Source organism: Camelus dromedarius, chromosome 5 (assembly GCF_036321535.1).
Source record: "Camelus dromedarius isolate mCamDro1 chromosome 5, mCamDro1.pat, whole genome shotgun sequence".
NCBI classification, from domain to species: Eukaryota; Metazoa; Chordata; class Mammalia; order Artiodactyla; family Camelidae; genus Camelus; species Camelus dromedarius.
Genome location: NC_087440.1, coordinates 71,409,487 through 71,428,225, shown reverse-complemented (window position 1 = coordinate 71,428,225; position 18,739 = coordinate 71,409,487). Strand labels below are relative to the sequence as shown.

The 18,739-nt window shown below is 45.4% G+C and overlaps 2 long non-coding RNA genes across 4 annotated transcripts in view; one reads left to right on the top strand and one right to left on the bottom strand.

Moving 5' to 3' along the window:
- LOC105086074 (uncharacterized) overlaps positions 1 to 18,739 on the top strand; it is a 171,656-nt gene that overhangs the window by 1,430 nt on the left and 151,487 nt on the right. For 2 of the 3 annotated variants that reach the window (XR_010381043.1, XR_004137449.2), the window contains exons 2-5: positions 17 to 300; positions 10,392 to 10,550; positions 13,910 to 14,067; positions 17,003 to 17,097. This is a non-coding gene — a long non-coding RNA (uncharacterized LOC105086074). Of the gene's footprint in view, positions 1 to 16; positions 301 to 10,391; positions 10,551 to 13,909; positions 14,068 to 17,002; positions 18,631 to 18,739 lie in introns of those variants that run through there. The other variant, XR_004137448.2, reaches the window with a different exon arrangement.
- LOC135321332 (uncharacterized) lies at positions 13,994 to 15,422 on the bottom strand. Its single transcript, XR_010381044.1, has 3 exons — positions 15,160 to 15,422; positions 14,440 to 14,474; positions 13,994 to 14,108 (listed from the first exon to the last, which is right to left on the bottom strand). It is a non-coding gene; the product is annotated as an uncharacterized LOC135321332 (long non-coding RNA).

Genomic DNA, 18,739 nt, shown 5'->3' with positions numbered 1-18,739 from the left:
TTTCTTACTCTCTCAGGATGCCCACCCTTGGAACCCAGCCACCAGGTTGTGAAGAAGCCCAGGCCACATGGCAGACGTGACATGGGATGATCTGGCTACCTCTCCCGCTAGGCTCTCAGATGACAGCAGGTCTCAATCACCAGATTGGTGGTGAACTGAGATGATTCTGGCCCCCAGCCTTTGTCTTTCAGCCGAGGTCCAGGATATGAAGCAGAGACAAGCCAACCTTGCTGTGCCCTGTCTGAATTTCACTCCCACAGAAATTGGGAGTTAAGAAGTGATTATTGTTGTTTTAAGCCAGTAAGTTTTGAGGTACTTTGTTATACAGCATTAAAAAACGAATACTGTGGGTTTCCTGAAATGATAAATAGTAAAATTAACTTGGGGTATTCATTCAAACAGTAAGTACTTATTGAGCACCTAATATGTGCCTGGCTCTGTACTAGGCAATGGGGATACAATGGTGAATAAGAGGGACATGATCTTTGCCCTAGGAGGGCTATGGTCTACTAGTGGAGGAGATGGTTAATCATGATTCCAATAATGTGCTTTGCCAGAAGCTTAGTACAAGAAGCTATGGGTGGGCTTATCCTGGGCAACTTCTTGGTCAGATGGATTGCTGGGGAAAGAGGAAATGAGTTGGCCACAAGGCCAGCAAGATCTAGGCTAATGAGTTTTCTGGGCTGTGTTCATAAAACGAGGAAGGGATAGGTGTCAGGCAAGGTGGGAGGGGCATGCAAATAGGTTAGAAAATGGCAAAACTGGAAAGGGATGTGTCTAACTCAATCTTATCTTAGCTGAAAGCCCAGGAAGGGCAAAGGTCTTGCCCGGTGTCACATAGCTTGTGAACTGAGCCCAGGTACTGGGTCCTACATCAAACCCTCCCACGATTCCCCCACGCCAATACCAGAGAGCAACACCTCTAACAGACTCCTTATTTGGCTCAAAGCTCTTATGAATGTTATCTGTCTTCATAAAAACTCTGGAAGAGGTTAGGATGGGCTAATTCCCATTTTACAGATGAAGAAATGATGTTCAGAGAAGCTTAGCAACTTAAGTACTTAGTTCAGGAGCTGGCACATCAGAGCTTCTAGGTACTGGGGACTGTGCTGATGACAAGGAGGATGATGGTAATGGTGCTTATAGCTCACATCATATATCACTGTTGTGATCATTATACTTTGGACTAATGTTCTGGAAACTAATACACAGATGCCTAGTTCACATCATATATCTGTTGTGATCGTCACACTCTGGACTAATGTTCTGGAAATATATACACAGTGTCTTAATACCAATATCAGCATTGATATGAATCTGCTCCAACTCATTTTCTATTCTTGTGACACTGAAGCTAGAGTAAAATTCCTGAAAAGGCGAGTCTAGTTGACTTAAATTGGGTCCTGGGCTCACCCCTTGGCTGGAGAAGGGCACAGCAGCTTCATTAGCTGTCCCCAAGAGACTGGCAGGGGGCTGCCCTAAATGAAGATGGTATGCTATTAGTGAAAGAGGGGCATGGAGGTGCACAGATAAGGGTATGTTTATAAAGGGTAGACGGTCTGTGTTTGTACTGTCCATTATGGTAGCCAGAAGTCATGTGGCTATTTAAATTTAATTAACATTAAATAAAATTTAAAATTCAGTTCCTCAGTCACACTAGCCATATTTCAAGTACTCAGTAGCCACGTACGGTTTATGGCTGCTGTACTGAAAAGCAGAGATTATAGAACATTTCCATCATTGCTGAAATGTCTGTCGGACAGCACTGCTCTAGGAGTCTTACTTGGAATTCAGCTCTTCTTCTTTTCATCTTTTATTTCATACATGATGAATATGGAAATAGCAAAAATTCTGATGAGTCAGAGTTTATTTAACAAACATGTACTAAGTGTCATCCATTATTATAGGCACAAGATGCCTGGGAAGGATGCTAGAGATCTTTTGGTCCAGTGGCTCTCACATGAGAATAATTCAGGTAGCTCTTTAAAGTACTGATACCCCACCCTACCCAGCAGAGATTCTGGTGAAATTGCTTTGGGATGGGGATTGCACACCCAGGGGTTGGAAGAGCTCCCCAGCTGATGCTATTGTGTAGCTGGGCTTGAGAATCACTACAATCTGGTTTGACCAGTGAAGTGAGCTGCTTTAGATAACCTGAAAACCTGAGTCAGTGTGGGTCTGACCTCCATTCTGGGCTTCTTACGACAGAATCAGAGTTCTCCATGCATTTGGCATCTGTCTGAATCAAATGTAAAATTCTTAGAGAAGAACAAGTCTGTTCTTCCTTAATCCAAAGAGAATCCAATTTACTTCTGATGAAGGACCAAAAGACCTTCTGGTTTTAAATCATTTCTTTTTTCAAATTGTTTGGGTGTTTTGTTCCTGAAACGGAATTTTTCATGCAAGTTGGTGAAATCCCTGTAGAAATAGCACACTTTTCTGAGCACCTAGTGTGGGTTGTTCTTTTAACCCCCAGGATACTCTTGGAAGGTGGGTTTTCCTGACATCAGTTTATAGTGAACAAACTGAGACACAAAAAGGTTGAGGATTATAGCTTGTCCAACTTGGCACAGCTGGGATTCCAACTCCAGACTTGGTCTTCTTTCCCCTTTGCCTCCCTGTGCCTACCCCATAGCTGAGAGTGCAGGGCAGCTGGCAGGCAGCAGTGTAGTGCTTTGTATCCACATGGGAAAGAAAGCTTTGTGCAGGTGAGATGCAGTCCTTTGTGTGTGAGGGGAAGCCCCAGAGCTGATGCAACCCAAACACTGGGCTCAGTGAGGTTACTGGGGGCCTGGAAGGAAGAAGATTCAGGAATAAGACAGGGGAGGATTTGGAGTACAGTTCTCCTTTTAGGTGATGATTGTGCCTGGATTCCTTTTATTAAGGGATTTTGGAGAAAGCTGCTAAGAGCAATGTTGTACCTGGAGCAGTTAGCTCTTAGACACCTAGCAATTATCATGTGTGCTTGGTATAAGCATTATCTATTCTTGGCCTGGATTCCTGAGTGCTGGCAGAGTGTCTGTGTCACCATGTATCTTTGCAATCTGAGTCCCTGCCTGATACTTCCTGGGTAGCCTGGCTTGGCCTTGGGAGGGATGAGAAGGGCAGGACTATTGTGACGATTCCAAAGAACTCTAACAGCGGGGGAGATAGTGCTCCCCTGCCATTTTCTGGGGGCCACCTAGTAAAGTAATAGGAGATCCAGGCCTTGGAAAGCAGCAAGAGCTGGACTTGGAATGTATCAGGTTTGTCTGTATGGCGTTCAGCAGATCTATATGGGAGCGAAGCCACCACTGGCTGTGGAAAGAGCATAGAATATCACAGCCAGAAGGACTTTTCTCGTCCAGGTTTCCATTTCATAGTTGGGAAACTGAGGCTCAGAGAGGTGAAGGGACTTGCTTAAAATTGCACAGCCTGTTACTGGCTGGGATCACACTTTCAGTTCTCCCTCCTGGTCCAATATGCCTTCCCTAATAGCTTCTCTAGCAGGGAAGCTGGTAGTAGATGAGCCCTTGAAAGCTTTGCAGTGGAAAGGGATGGAGATGATCTTCTAACATTTGTGTGTATCAGTGGGTGGGTGTGGGTGGGGTGTGTATTTAGAAAGGCTCGTTCAATCTGGAGAACTGGGTGATGGCCCCTCTCATTTTCCCAACTCATACTCATCTAGACTTGCATCCCTCTTTTGTTAGGAAACTGTCATTTCCTTGATGTTTTTCTCCATGTACTATGGCAGGTGTTTGGCTACTGACAGGTTATGGAGTTGGTCAGCTGGGAATAGCCGGATGGTGGTAGTTGCTCCCAAGCAGCAGCCAAGGCTCTGGTTGTCCCAGAAAGAATCAAAGACTAAGCTCAGTCTCCCTGCTCGCTGGAAGGGCCCATGACTTGGCAACAGGGAGAAACAGACACTGTTCTGAGATATTGGTGCATCCTGAAGACTAGATCAAAACCATTTACAAGTTGCGGGACTCTAGGTCTAAGAGGTGGGCTGGGTTTATTTCTTGAGCCTTGGCTTCCAGGCAGGACTTCACTTTAGTTCAACAGTTTCTGAGCACCTTCTATGTGCATGGTACAGCCTAAGATGCTGTAGCCAATATAAAGATATACAGCACATGACTGTGGCCCTCTGGGTTGTACCTAGGAAGACATGACCCTACAACTCACTGAGCACTTACCATGTGCCAGGTGCTCAACACAGAGTATTTGATGTAATCTTTACCATAACCTTGCAAATTTGGATTCTAAGTTCCATTTTTTCAGACGAGGAAGTTTCTCAGAGAAGCTAATGACTGTCTCTGGGTCTTAGCCAATGGTTGGCTGAGCCAGGTTTCAGAGCCTGTGCCCTTTCTACTGTACCGGGAGGCCACCAGCTAACAACAGCACCTGGCAGAGTCAGGTCAGTGCCCCAACACAGGCTCAAGCGAGGTGTATGAAGAGCATAGAGGAAGGAGAGATTCGCTCTAGTCCAGGCCATGATGTTTGGCTTTAGGCACTGTTGGTGTTGGGGCGTGCACTTCGTTATTGTGAGGAGCTGTAGGATGTTTAGTGGCACCCAAGGCCTCTACCCACTAGAAGCTGGCAGCAAGTCCTCACTTGTGACAGTCACGCCCAGCTGGGAACCACAGATTTTAGGTAAGCAGTGGCCTTCCACCTGGGCCTGTGAGGATCTTATTGAAAAGACAGGGATTTTGGCAATGAAGAAAGGAAGAAAAAAACTCACTTGATTAAGTGTTTTCCCTCTTGACAAAGAGCTTCCACTTAGATTTTCCAGTTTGGTTTTCCCACTGGCCCCGTGGCTCTCTCTTCGTGCATACAAAGCAAAGGACAGCCATGTGAAGTTGCCATCGGACCTCAGTGCAGGCTGGGGGCTTCTTGTCGGTGGAGCAGGTCCTCTATAACCAGCACCTTCCCAGCCTCTGTTAGTTCAGCCTGCACTTAATGCCCATTTTTCATCCTATGGCCCCTGTTTCCCTTCCAGGGGGCTTTTAGGGAAATATTTCATCATCAACCACCACCACCACCACCACCACCAAGTACATTTATTTGGGGAGTGGCTCTATGTTAAGGGCTTTATAACAGTCAACTCATTTAGTCCTCACAGCACCCCTAGAAGAAGGTGTTCGTATCATCCCTGTTCTACTAGGGGAACAGGCTGGAAGAGGGGTAGCAACATGCCCAAGTCACACCTCTGCTAACCCAGCCCTGGCTGAATCTCCTCCCTTAATCGTTATGCTCTACTGCCTCCCTTGGGTGCACTTCCACCATTGGATTGCCTCTGGGCTTTGTATTCCTCTGCAGTAGGTTCCCAGGAGAGTGACGGGCAGCAGCCGGCTTGGCAGTGGTCAGGTGGGATGGAGGGTGTTGGTCCATGGTAGTGAGAAGTGGCCCTACCCACCCCATCAGTTGTGCAGAGGAAGGGAAGGCAATGTTTCAGGCAGATCCTCCCCCAGTGAAGGGCAGTTATCGGGCTTGTGTGGCATTCAGCTGTCAGGGAGGGCTTCCTGTGAACAGGGCAAAGCGCCCAGTCAGGCTGCAAGACAAATGCACGGCATATGTGCTCCAGATCAGCACACAATGGGCTTGTTACTTTGCATCTGCCAGCAATGAAATAACACTCCATTATTGCAGGAGGCAGAGAATAAATAAACACATTTAGGGCTGGGTTCCAAGGTTGTTTTTCCTTCATGCTAATCCCTTCTCTTTGGGGTCATGGCCCCTTTGGGCCCATTAGTTCTGAAGCTTGAGGGTTTTAGTCCCTCCAAGTCAGACCAGCAGGTACCAACAGGCCCTAAATGAATCCTCTCAAGGAATCTTGACTTTCATGTTCTGTCCGGCTCACAGAGGACCCTTGTTCCATCTCTTGGTGCTGCAGAGAGACAAGGAGTGAGTGATGGACAGCTGAGGCATCCCTGGAGATAAGAGAGAAGGGTGGCCTGGCCTGGCCTATTCTCATCCGTCACAAGCAGGCTATGTTAGAGACCACGTAGACCGTCAAGTTAGGACGTTTCAACAGAATTAGGACTAAAGCAGCATCTTGGTAGAGTTTGATGGAAGTGGTAAAGCAGTGCTTCTCAGACTTGAGTGTGCATCAGAACCTGGGAGGGGGTCCCTAACAACACACATGGCTGGGCCCCACCCCTAGAGTTTCTGATTCAGCAGGCCTGGGTGAGGTCTGAGAATCTGCATCTTTAGCAAGTTCCCAGGTGATCTTGCAGCTGGTCTGGGACTTCACTTTGAGAATCACTCTGCTAAAGCATACTTTTCAAAAAGGTAAAAACAGCGCTCATACATATATAAAATGAATTTGTGTTAATGATTTATTTACTTAAGTAATAAGAGAACTAGGAAGTTGTTAAAGCCAGTTAAGGGGAAATTTGAGCAGATCCATATAATCACTAATACCGAAATGAATTTGCCAATGGATGTAAAACTAGTTAATATCCTACAGGGCAATGAACTGGAATGGGGTGATTTTTTTTTTCTAAAAACCAATGTACCTCTACTGGAGAAATTAATTTGCATTTCTATGGCTAAGAAAAATTTGCATTACTCCCAGTTTTTCTACACCTAAACTTCTATCCTTACAGGGTTGTAAAATAGCCAAGTCTGTAGAAAGACAATCATAAGTGTGCATCCCTCTGGAGTCAGATAGTCTCCAGACAGCCCCTGGATCACTTAGAGAGCTTGTAAAAACAGCTTGCTGGGTGCCCCCGTGCCCAGGAATTTATGCCAGGGTTAAGGAGGGGATTTGGAGCTCTAACTTCTTAAAAAGACTTTCACCCACTCTTTCTGTTCTTTGCCTCACCTTTACCCTCACTTCCAGAAGTGTCTGTTGCCTAATGTTTGGGGCAAGCTACATTCCTTCTTTCCTGAGCAGTATTTTAGTAATTAACTTTCTCTGCTAGCTAAGCTGTTTACTAATTGGCCATCTACTGTCCAGCTTCCAAAGTTTTGTGGCTGTCATTTCCTCTCTTGTTGCTTTGTCATCAAGGGTTTATGATCCCCCTTTAAAAATCCACATCCCTGCATTGTCATTATCATAGTTTCAGAAGGGGGTGGAGCACGCCACCTCCATTATCTTGCCTTCTCAGCCCGTGACAGCACTCTGAGATGTGCTGCGGCCTGATTATCATTTTGCCTGTTTTGTAAGTGAGGAAACTGTCTGAAAGAATTTACTTGACCCGGAATCTATTTTTTCAGATCTTATTCCATGTTCTGGGCTTCTTTCACGGGAAGGAGCTGTAGCATGTTCTGGTGTTCCAAAGCACTTTCAGATCGTTTCTCCCATTGGCTCCTCATCACAGCCCAATGAGTCAGGCAAGACAGGTGTTCGAGTCTTCTTTTTATGGCTATGAAGACTGAGATCGGGAAGGGGAAGGGACTTGCCCAAGGTCATACAGCTTAGTGTGCTTTGAGCCCACTATTTTGAAGTTCAAGTTCAGGGTCCTTTCTCCTGCTGACTTTGGAATAATTTTAAATACATCTTCAGATGGTAAAACATCCAGTTACTCAACAAGTATTTATTGAGTGCCCACTATATACCTGAAACCACACTAGGTGCTGGGCATATAACAGGGAACAAGATGACTGGGGGTAGTGGATGCTGCCAGTGTCACCCACATCCCTGTAGCCCATCTCAGAGGTCACCTGCAGACAGTTCCTGTACGTGCTCACAGCCTCCTGCTTCTCTCAGCCTGGGATGCCAGGGAGTTAAGATCCTAGGAGTGACCCTCAACTAATGAGGGTGGGAGTTGGTGGATAAACCCCTGAGCTTCCTTATCCTATAGTGGGAAACTTTTGAGGCACATTTGATACAGTATATATGAGGGACCCCAGGACTGAGTCTTAATTACCCATAGTTTTAACCCTTCGTTAACAAACTACGGCTTTCCTCCTTTCCTGTCATTTCCACATTTGCTCACCTATGTTTCCTGGATCACTTCCTCAATAAGTAGCCTGTTCTCAAATCCCTATCTTAGGGTCTGCTTTTGAGGGAACCCAAACTAAGACCCTGGACTTCTAAAATCCTTTTGATTTGCAACTGATAGTCCTGTTCCCTGCCCCTCTCCACCTTCCCTGGGGACACGGTCATCTCTCTCTCAATGGTATAAGCTGCAAGAAGGAAGGGAATTCTGTTGTTCTGTTCACTGCTGTATCTTGGGTGCTTAAAATACTGTCTGGCATATGGCATATGCTCAAAAAATATTGTTGATTCAATGAATAATGATTATTGCTACATTGATCAAGGAGGAAGTATCCAAGAGACTGGGATGGAATATGTGGGGGTGAATAACAGCAAAGTCTTCTCCTTTTTGTGTTTTATAAGTACTCTTAATATCCAGACGATTTCATTCTTGGCTATCGTCTCCTCCAGACTGCTGGAAAGAGGAAGGAGGCGAGAATCCGAGTTGTGTCTGGGGCAGGCAGTGCTTGGCAGGAGGGGGAGGGTGCGTGTGAGGTGGGGCTCAGAGGAGCACGTGTGAGTCACTAGTTCAGACTGAGAGGCAGCTGAAAGTGAGGGCATCAGCGTTGCCCAGGTCTGGTCCCAGGAAGAAGCCACGTCTGGCCTTAGTCTGCTCTGCACATGGGAATTCTAATGGAGACAGGAGGAGAGCAGAGAAGCTGAAGTAGGACCTTAGCTCCCACTGAGGGCTGGTCTAAGCTAATTTTCAGCAACAGTTTCAGGAGCTCATAGGTTGAATGAGATCTTATGTCAAGTGGATCAAGTCTCTGAGTTTTGATTGAATGATGTGCTTTTTTGAGATCTTTTCCCCCCTGAGGCCATCTGGTGGCTATTGGGTAAAATTCAAACTCAGACTGAGAACTTGGTTTTTTCTGAATTTATTCTGGGCCATTCTCTTCTTGTCCTCTGATGTCAGTTTTTGGCTGTTCCTGGTTCTGTAGTGTCAGCATCTTGGTTAATCAGTAGCTACTTGGAAAGATGCCTTACGGGAGTGTAGACTGGCTTTCCAAAATGATGTGTTCAGTAGTACTGGTGAGACAGACTATCTCAGATTTGTATAAAGTTTTACATTTTGTAGAGTACTTTACCTAGACATTATTTCCTTTAATTAGTACCTTTAATTTTTGCCCGTTACAATCACCTAAAAACATCACCTATCTAGGAATAGATCTAACAAAACATGTGCAAGACCTCTTCACTGGAAACAGCGTATTGTTATTGAAGGAAATTTAGAGAAAGCCTAAATTAATGGAGGGCTAGACCATGTTCATAGATTGGGAGACTCAGTGCTGCAGACATGTCAGTTCTCTCCAGATTCATCTTTAGATTCAGCGCCATCACAGTCAAGGTACTAGCAGGTTTTATTTTGTGGAAATGGACACGCCGATTCTAAAATTCATATGGAAATTCAAATGGCCGAGAAGAGGAAATACAGTCTTGAAGAAGAAAAAGAAAGCTGGAAGATGTATGCCAGCAGAATCAAGACGTATTATAAACCTGTAGTACTTAGGACAGTGTGGTATTCCTGCCTCTACCCCATTTTGTTTTAATTTTTCCTTGTTTGTATGGTTCTGAAGGCTGGGATGGGGCATGTGGGAAGTGTAGAAGTCCCAGTGCACATCTCTGCTTTTGTTCAGTTGCTTAACCAGGCTGGAGTAAGTCTTACCATGGGATTCATGCTACACAACAACCATCACCAGGGACTCAGGGCCACTGCTGGAGATTCAGGAGATCCATTCTCCACCCAGGAGCAAAGTACCCCTTTGCTTAAGACTCTATGATGATTTCCCATTGGAGTAAGAACAGTTTCAGCTCCTTAACTGGACTTAAATAGTCCTGCACATTCTGGCCCCTGCCTGCCTTTTCAGCCTGACCTTTGTCTGCCCTCACCTACCCTTTCAGATGCCTTCAATTCCTTAGTGACTCACAGACCTAGATTCTGACCATTAGCACAAGAAGGAAATAAAAATCAAGGAATCCCATCACTCAGAAAGCAGGGCTGAATTATCTAATAGCCCCAGGAGGCATAGAGCCGAGGGTCTATGAATGTTTCAATTTTAATTTCTCTTGAAATAAGAAAAATGAGCATAATAATAATAAACATATAACAATGAACCTAGTCTGGATTGTATTCATCTTTATACCAATGCCATCATAAAATATAATTCTCAAACTTTTTTTTTTTTTGTGAGGCAGTCCGTGAAGGCAAAAGTGCCTGAAGCCCACAAAATCATACTGTAGAGCTGGCAGAAATAACCACCTTTAATATTTTGTGGTATATCCTCCCAGTGCCCTGTATCCTATTCAATAGTACACATATTTATAATATGTATATTTATATCACTTTTATAGAAATGTGATCGTATTTGCTTAGTTTTATAACTTTTTTTAACAACATATTGATTGTGCCTTTCCATGTCATTGTAACCAGAAGAGGCTGATACGAAACCCAGGTTCAGCTGTTCGCCATTCTAAAGGTCAATACTTGAGAGACAAGTGTTGGTGGAAAAGGAAAAGTTGCTTTGTTCAGGAGGCCAGAAACCTGGGAAGATGGTGAACTAATGTCCTAAGACTGTCTCCAAGTTGCCAGGTAGGAGACAAAGGTTATAAAGGCAACGTGAGGAGGGGGCTGCAGGGTGCGTGATCAGCTTGTGCTCAACTCTCGGATTGACTGGCATCAAGGTGAAGTTTCGAGCATCCCCAGTCATCTGGGTTTCAGCCAGTCTGGGGTGTACGTGGTAGCAATCAGCATTTTTCCGCTGGTAGGGGTCTGCTTCCTGTAAAAACAACTTAGGAATGTGTGTTGTACCTTTATATATTTCTTTTAGGGAACTGGGTGTTCAGTGACTCTGCTATATAGCTGGTTTATAGTATAAATTGTTACCAGTTTCCCAGCTCAACAAGTATTGTTTCTACATCTTCTTATATCTTAGACATTCACTCCTGGCCCAGCCCTTTGAGACTCAGGGGGTCCCCAGGGACTAAAGCAAAAGCCTTTGCTTTGAAGGACAGAGACATAGGGGCTTGTATGCAGTTTCACTTCCCCCTTTTTCCCTGATATTCTCAGTCTTTAGGGGAACAGATGTTGGACAAGAAAAGGAGTAATATTTTTGGTACAGATGTTAGTCATAAACTCAGCAGAGGAACTCAGTTTTAGTGGGACTTGGCCTATGATCAAATGCTCTTCTAAAGTTATTTTTCTTTATTTTTTATGTTTAATATTATATTTTAGAATTTATAAATTTATTTACTTTTATTTTTTATTTTATTTTTAATTATAAGGTAATGTAAACATCATTCTTAATGCATTCATGGTGCTCCAATAAATGGATATATTGTAATATATTTAACCTACTTTTGCTGTTTCCAGGGTTTTGTCATAATAATGGCAGCAAGCAAAATCATTGCATTCACCCATGATTGTTTACGTGGGATAAATTCCTACGTGTATCATTTTGAAACTTGATACAGTATGCATAATTTAACAATGGATGAGTATGAGTGCCAGGTGGATCATTTCTGATGATATCTGTAAGACATCCCAGGGCCTTGACTTACCACTGGGTGACCCTGCAGCAGCTTCTCCTTGCTTCAGGATGGACATCTCTGAGTGTGTGATCTCTGGGAACCACCATGTCCCCAGGTCCCATCTCAGCATATGATGGAAACTCAGTGACTACTTGTCAAATGAACAGATGGATGAAGATATAGTTGGCATGAATATTAGTCCATAAACTCAGATGTTCAGGAGTATTCAATTACTTTGTGTTAAATCAACCTGGGTTTATCCCAGGTGTTGAATTGCGGGGAAGTTAAATTTCGGTAATTATCGGGTCTCCCCTACAGCTTATACAAAGATCTTGAAACCTGAAACACTCAAGCCGTCTCTGAAATACTGTGTCCCGCTGGCCACTCTTGAGACTCCTGTGTCTCTGTTGCATGTTCTCTTCAGGTCCCTGATGTGTCGTTGCCACACTTGGGGCAAGGGATTCTTGAGAAGACTTGAAGCCTTGGTGTCCAGGGCTCGGCACCCCTAGGTGTCCCAGATAGCCATCTGTCCCTTCAGATCTTGCCAAAAAGAGATGCATTGTGCCCCACGGCATCTGGGGGATTTTCTCCTGCTACTTTTACTCCCTAATGAGGACACACCTCTTCACTACATTTCCTTAGCTCTTGTCTCTCCCCACCCCCCCAAAAGTAAAGGAGGCATTGACTTGAAGCTCTTTTGCTTTCTGCTCTGCAAAACCCAGAAAATAAGCAACTCCGAAGGATCTGGCTACCTGCTGGAAATCAGAGGAAGCATGAATATAGTGGAGAACAAACACAAGTTATAATCTGCTGTAGATGGCATCGTGAAATATTAACAGTGATACTTTAAAAAAGAGAACCCTCCTTGTAGTAATTGAGCTGCCTTTGGGACATGCTCAGTAGTGCTGCAGCTCAGCACTGGGGGAGGGAGAAGTGGGACTCTGTGGTCATTTAAGTAACTTCTGCATTTTGGTAACAAGTACAAATGCCACATATGCATACTAGGCAAAAAAGGTGTTTTTCCTTATTCATTTTTTTCTGTTCCCCTTCACCCCCATTTTGGGATTGAAATTCTCCTCTGCAAAACAGATAAATGCACATATATTCGTGGAGATTTCATATGGCTTTGAGTTATGTGGGAGTGAGACAGTAGGAAACGGTATGATTTTGAGAGGAAGCTAGTGTTTTCTGAAGGCTTTGTTTTGGGTGTGCCTTAACTGCACCTGCATTTCTTGCAGTTTCTTACAAAGAAACTTCCTTTTGAGAGTCAAAATGTTTCAACTAAAATTATTTTAAACCAGAGGGAAATATTTGAAAGCTCAGCCTTTGTTCGCCCAAAGAACATTGTTTCACCCACAGTGATTGAAGTAGTAATTTCCTCTGGGAAGCTTTTGCCATTGAAACCAACTCTGATTTTGGAAACAAATGTTTTGGCATTCAAGCTTTATGACTTCTCCTACCAGCGCCCCAGCCGTTTATTGTACTACTGTGATAGTAATGTTCTTTGGATTTGAACAGGGAAGCCTGCTCTGGCTGCTATGGCTAGTGTTAAGAGGTGGCATAGTTTCGTGGGGAGGAGCAGACCTGTCACAGCCAGGCTGCCTGGGTCTGCCGTCCTCACTGTGCCTCTTCCAGGCTGGAATCTTGGGCAAGTTGTGTACTTGCTCTGAATCTCAACTTCTGTATCTGTAAAATTATTTATGAAAATTTAACAAAGGGCCTTGTGCTTGGGATAGCAGACTCTCACAGTGGCTGTGACCAGCAAAGACTTGTCTCCTTGACCAAACTTGAGTCAGGCCCCTCTGAGCCCACTTCATGACTAGGCCCTGATCGTGGCCTGTCCTGGCTGGGGCCGCATAGCCCAGGTATAGTAGCAAGAATCCTGCTAAGTCAGTCTAGAGGGAATCCCCCCACCCTTGATAGCTGATCACCCTGGCTGCCTTGAGCAGGAATCCCCACCTCTGATGTCTCCTCCTGGTGATTCTCCATCTGCAATACCACCTCCCCTCCTGGCTCCTTGGCTATAAATGCCCACTTGTTCTTGTCATATTTGGAAGTGAGCCCAATCTCTCGTCCCTGTTGCAATAGTCTTAATGCCTGCTGTGACCGTCCTACGGAAAATCTTCCTTACCCTTTCAACAATTGTCAGAATAATTTTTTCTTTAACAGTAAGGGTGCCATGACTGCTTCCTTCCCGAGCATTTGGTGGGGCTTTCCTCGTTCTGGTGGGTGTCCTCCAGGGGAAACATTGACCCCAAGGAGGCCTTGGGCTGTGGAGGGTGGCCCCAGGGCCTCTCAGGGACTGAGGGAGACTTGGATCACCTCCGGTTTTAAGGGCTCCCTGTAAATTAACAAATGAAGAGCAGAGCTCAAACAGCATTATAAAATTTGTGATTTGTTTTAAATGTTTGCCTTCAACAGATTAGCCCATTAAACACAAAGGACATGTTGCAATAAAACTGGGCACGATGATCACTGAATTGGTGAGCCATTCTGACTCATAGCGCCCTGCAGCTGCGGTGACCAGGATGTGGGCAAGCTTCAGGCTGAAGGTTGAGCGTCATCTTCTTAAAATGCAGGTCTGTGCTTCTCAGTATTTCATTTGGTGGTCTTTGCAAATCTAAATTTGAGCTACTATGTGAATGAGAGACCCTGGAAACAGCCCTCCTAAGCCCCCTGCAACAGACCCCCAAGCAAGAGTTGACCGAAAGGACCCAGGCCTCAGGTGCTACAGTTTCCCAATTAGTTCCTCATTTGTTTCCTCCTGTCTGATTTTCCCTCCCCCACCAACCCCGCTCCCCCCCTCTTCAAAACCCTCCATTCTCTTATGATCCCTTCTTCCCCTCCCCTTATTTCCTTCCTTCCTCCTTTTGAAAGTTTGGTCCTCTAGGGCATTGGAAAGGACTGGAATCTGGGATCTGGCTGGAGGCCAGCAGAGGAGAGGGGAGCACCTGTGGGTTCACATCAGGGTCGCATCCGCTGCTGCCTGGGAAGAGAGGAAGTGAGGCTGTGTGTGCTTCCCTGCCCCCATAGGCAGACCTCCCCTCTCCTCATCCCCTCTGGTCCCAATTCCTGGGATGTGGTAACACTCAGAAAACACAGATGATAAAAGCATCAACAGTATCCATCACCCTAGCATCGTTTTGTCGAGGATTGCTCCTTGTTGAGGAGTTCCTTATAACCCCAATGCAAGAAGTGGCCATTTCTGGAGTGGCCACCCCCAGTGGGAGTTTGATTAGTCTGAGCTGAAAGCAAGGAGAAACTGTCCTCTTGGGCCCAGTTTAAGGAGAAATCCTGGAGCCTCCTTGGCCCTGAGTGTCTGTCCGTCTGCCTGCAGCACCAACTCCCCGCACTCTTGCCCCTGTTTCTTTGTTTTTTAAGTTTCAGGGTCTCTTTGGAGCCAAGATCCTAATGGTGCCAGGGCATGTGGTCCTGGTTATTAGTCTTATAGGTCACTCCTGAGCTGTCCCTCAGGCTTGTCCACGTGGCCCTGGGGAGGGTGGGGCTCTCTGCTGCTTTGTGTCTCAGAGACTCGGAGCCCCCTAGGCATTCCCCCACCTAGGGGTCTGCTGTGGGCATCCCTAGGGCTTTGCTCCATACCAGGGCACAGCCTTCCTCTCCCCTCCGACACCAGCCCATTGGAAGCCTTTCCTGGCCTTTTTGGTCGTTACCTGTAGTCTTCTGTGTTCTTCCCAAGTGTTGAGACTTCAGGGATTGCAAGCTGAAGCTCTCAGGAGGCTCTCAGCTTTCTGCACTGTCACTGCTTTCTTGAAGAGAAGAACTGGAGCCGAGGATCTGCTTAAAAGGGGCCGAAGGTGAAGTGGGCAAATAGCTCAAAAATGTGAGCCCACTTCTGAGCACTCGTCCCGTGGTACAGTGCCCAGCATGCAGGAAGTGACTGTAGAAAAATGAAGGCGTGAGAGGATGCATGACTGCAGGGCACCTGGCCTGGGGCTGTGGCTCCAGCTCCCATCCCAGCCCCTGACCTACCCCTGTGGGTCCCAGTGACCTCATCCACAAAGGAGTCAGGGTTGGGGGGAGGTTAGATCATTTCCTGGATTCCTTCCAGCCCCTCTAACTCTAGATTTTGTATCCACATGGGAAAAAAATACCATCATCCCACTGAACTTGATCAGAGCAGGAACTCTGCTGAATAATTCAGGCTTACATACACAATTGCCTCCAAAGATTTTCTCCTTCTGTCAAATGCCATCTCCCTGAAATCACCAAAACCAGCAGTTGATAAGGCAAGGCTGAGTTCAGTGCTCACAGTGATGGGAAGAAGCACCCGCAGGGCCTGGGTACCTCCCACAGCAGGAGGCCAAGCTGTGGGTTTTACTGAGACTTTGAAGACTGGCTTTAGGTGGCTCTTTCAATGTGGAGGTCACATGTTTGATTGGGATTGGTAAGAACTGGGATACAATATTAATAATTTTCCAAAAGATAGTTATTTTTCCAAGGAAGCTAAAAATCATGACTCTCCCACAAATATAAATGAATTCATGTTAAAGTCTTTATTTAGCTCATTATTAATGAGAGTTGGGGAGATGTTACAACCAGTTCAAATGAGAAGTCAAAGAAGCATACATGTATAGGGTGTAGTGGAATGTGAAGTACATTTCTGAACAGAAGGAAATTGGCGTTTCCCTTGGGGGATAGGAGGCAAGTCAACTGAACCTCCACAGGACAGAATTTATAATTTATATAACAAGAATTATGTGCATTGCTATCACTTATCTATGATTTACAGAGTTGTAAAATAACTCAAAGGCAGTGAAAGGGTCCCCATAGCATCACAGTCAGATGGTCGGGATTGTGTCCTCTAGATGATGCATAGTTTTCCATTGAAGCATGATTTTTTTCCCCACACAATGTTTTTAAAACACTCAGTATTTGCAGGGAGTGATCCAACACATTGGAACTGATAGTCTACTTGGGGATTTAAGGCACAAAGACCTGAGCTAGTTCCCTTCATCATTCTGATCGGTGACACATTGATTATAGTTCCTCCAAGTGACATACGGTATTTACAAATTGGATTCCATCATAAAGTTTTCCTTTGGGGAAAAACAAAAGTTTCCACTGCTTTAAAAACATTTGAAAACATGGACGCTTGTCCATCCACTGCATTTTATAGAAGAGAAAATTAAGCCTCGGAGCAGGCAAGTGGCCTGCTGTAGGGTACACAGCTTGTTAACTGATCTCTGGTTGGAAGATGGGGTTTGAGGGCCAAGAAGGCATTCTTTTTGGTGTTATTAGGTGACACAAAGAGCTCTCATGGAAGGAAGGACTTAGGAAGCAGGCTGTGACAGATGGTTTTCATCTCCTGTGTTCTGGGAAATCTGCTACCATCCTTCTAATTGGATGTTGGGAGCTTCAAGCAAATTCGCCATCTATGTTGTATCATTGTTCAGAATCCCTAATGATACCTTGGAATTTGGCTTCAGTACAGTGTAGAGGATGTTCATTAAGGGTGTCGACAGGGACACTCAACATTTGTAAAATTCTTTTCAGTAATCGAAGTCCCAACATTGTCCGGGTACGTTCAGGAAGCACGCTCGCTCCCAGCTGAAAGATGACTTAAGCTCAGAGGATGGAGACCGCTGACTGTGAGTTGTTATTCTGCTGTCCCAGTTTGAATTTAAAGCTTTACGATCCTTGCTTTCGTCAGCTCGAGGATGCTCCTTGCCGATTTACATCCAGGGCTTAATTCACCAAAGTTGGGATGATCTGCTCTTGGCATTTCATAACCAATCTCAGTTTTCTGTCTCCTGGCCATCGTATTGTCAGAAACCTCATATTCTTGTTTGCTCGACCAGTTTATAGAGAAGCTTTGTCTCCGCAGACAGATCGTGGTTCCATCTGGCCCTGCCACCAAAAGTCTTGTGATTCCAGATGGAAAAATCCCCATCCCCCCACCTATTTCCAAAGCGGCCCCCACCCTGATTGTTTTATCTACAGCCAGCAGCACAAATCCTCCACAAACAGTCTCTGTAGGGGTGGAAAGAGCCACTAATGAGGGAAACAGCTCATCCCTTCTTCCATTCTTAAGCGCTGTGCTGTATGAAATGGAAAAATTCACACAAGTGGCTGGATTGGTTGAAATGAGGAGCTTTAGGGCAAAGAAGCTGGGGAGGTCTTACCTTTATCAAAGAAGATGTCAGAAGAAAAGGCTATTCTTACTGGCAAGAAAAATTATTACTTTTCATCATGGCTGTAGCTATTCAACCATCTAAACCTTTTTTTTTTTTTTCTTTTCAAAAGACATCCTTGAGGGACCCTAAGTATTTAGCTGGAATCTTCTGGTAGTGGCCAGTTTTCTCCCTGTGTGTGTGTTTGTAGGAATAAGAGGAATTGAACTGATTTCCCTTCAGCACTGTCCTCACTCACCTGCCAGCTGAGAAAGAAAAGGGGAGGGTGAATGGGAGGGGAGAGGGAGAAGGAGAAGATTTCTGAATTTGTGGAGTAAAATTTCAGCTGCCCAGAGAATGCGGGGAGGTGTGTCCACTCCTTCCATCCTTCTTTCTCTGCCCTGGGCCCCTTACCACTTCCCCTGGAGGCTCTGGGACCTCCCTCTCACCACTTATTTCCTCCCTTCTCCGCTACAAGGGAGCCCAGATTTTTGGTAATCTGTTGACCGGGTTGAAGTGTATCTGAGCTCTGTGCTCCCAGAGAGCCAGGGAGCTGGGACGGTAGAGAAACTACAGAGGAATATGTTCACATAGTTTATTCCCATCCTGCCCTTCAGATGAGACCTGTTGTCCACTCTCCTCCCAACTCTCTTGTCTCTACGAAACCCCAGGCCCTCCTTCCTTTTCTCTGTATTAATGAATGGTCTCCCTTTTGCAAGAGCCTGAATAAGGTCATCTCCTTAATTACCCAGTGCCTCCCTTTCACACTGTGCTGCCTATCCTGGGAGTCTGAAACAGAACCACATACACATGTGGAGTTAAGAAGAGGAATTACCCCAGCTGGTCTAGACGAAGATGTGAACAGCATCTAGTTAATGGGCTGGAGGTAAAGATTCTTTGAAGCATGTATTCTCCTTCTGGCTGTGTTTTTCACTTGAAAACCCCAGAAGCAGTTGGCTTAAGAGGGAGTTTATTAATATGCCTATGAAGGAAAACAAAAATCCACACTGTGTGGGGCGGGGGCAGTGCAGGAGGGGAGGGGTGCTGGAGACCCTCTTGGTGAGGGGGAGATGTGATTTTGTTCCCTTCACAAAGACCCCTGGTCGCCTGTTGACCCACT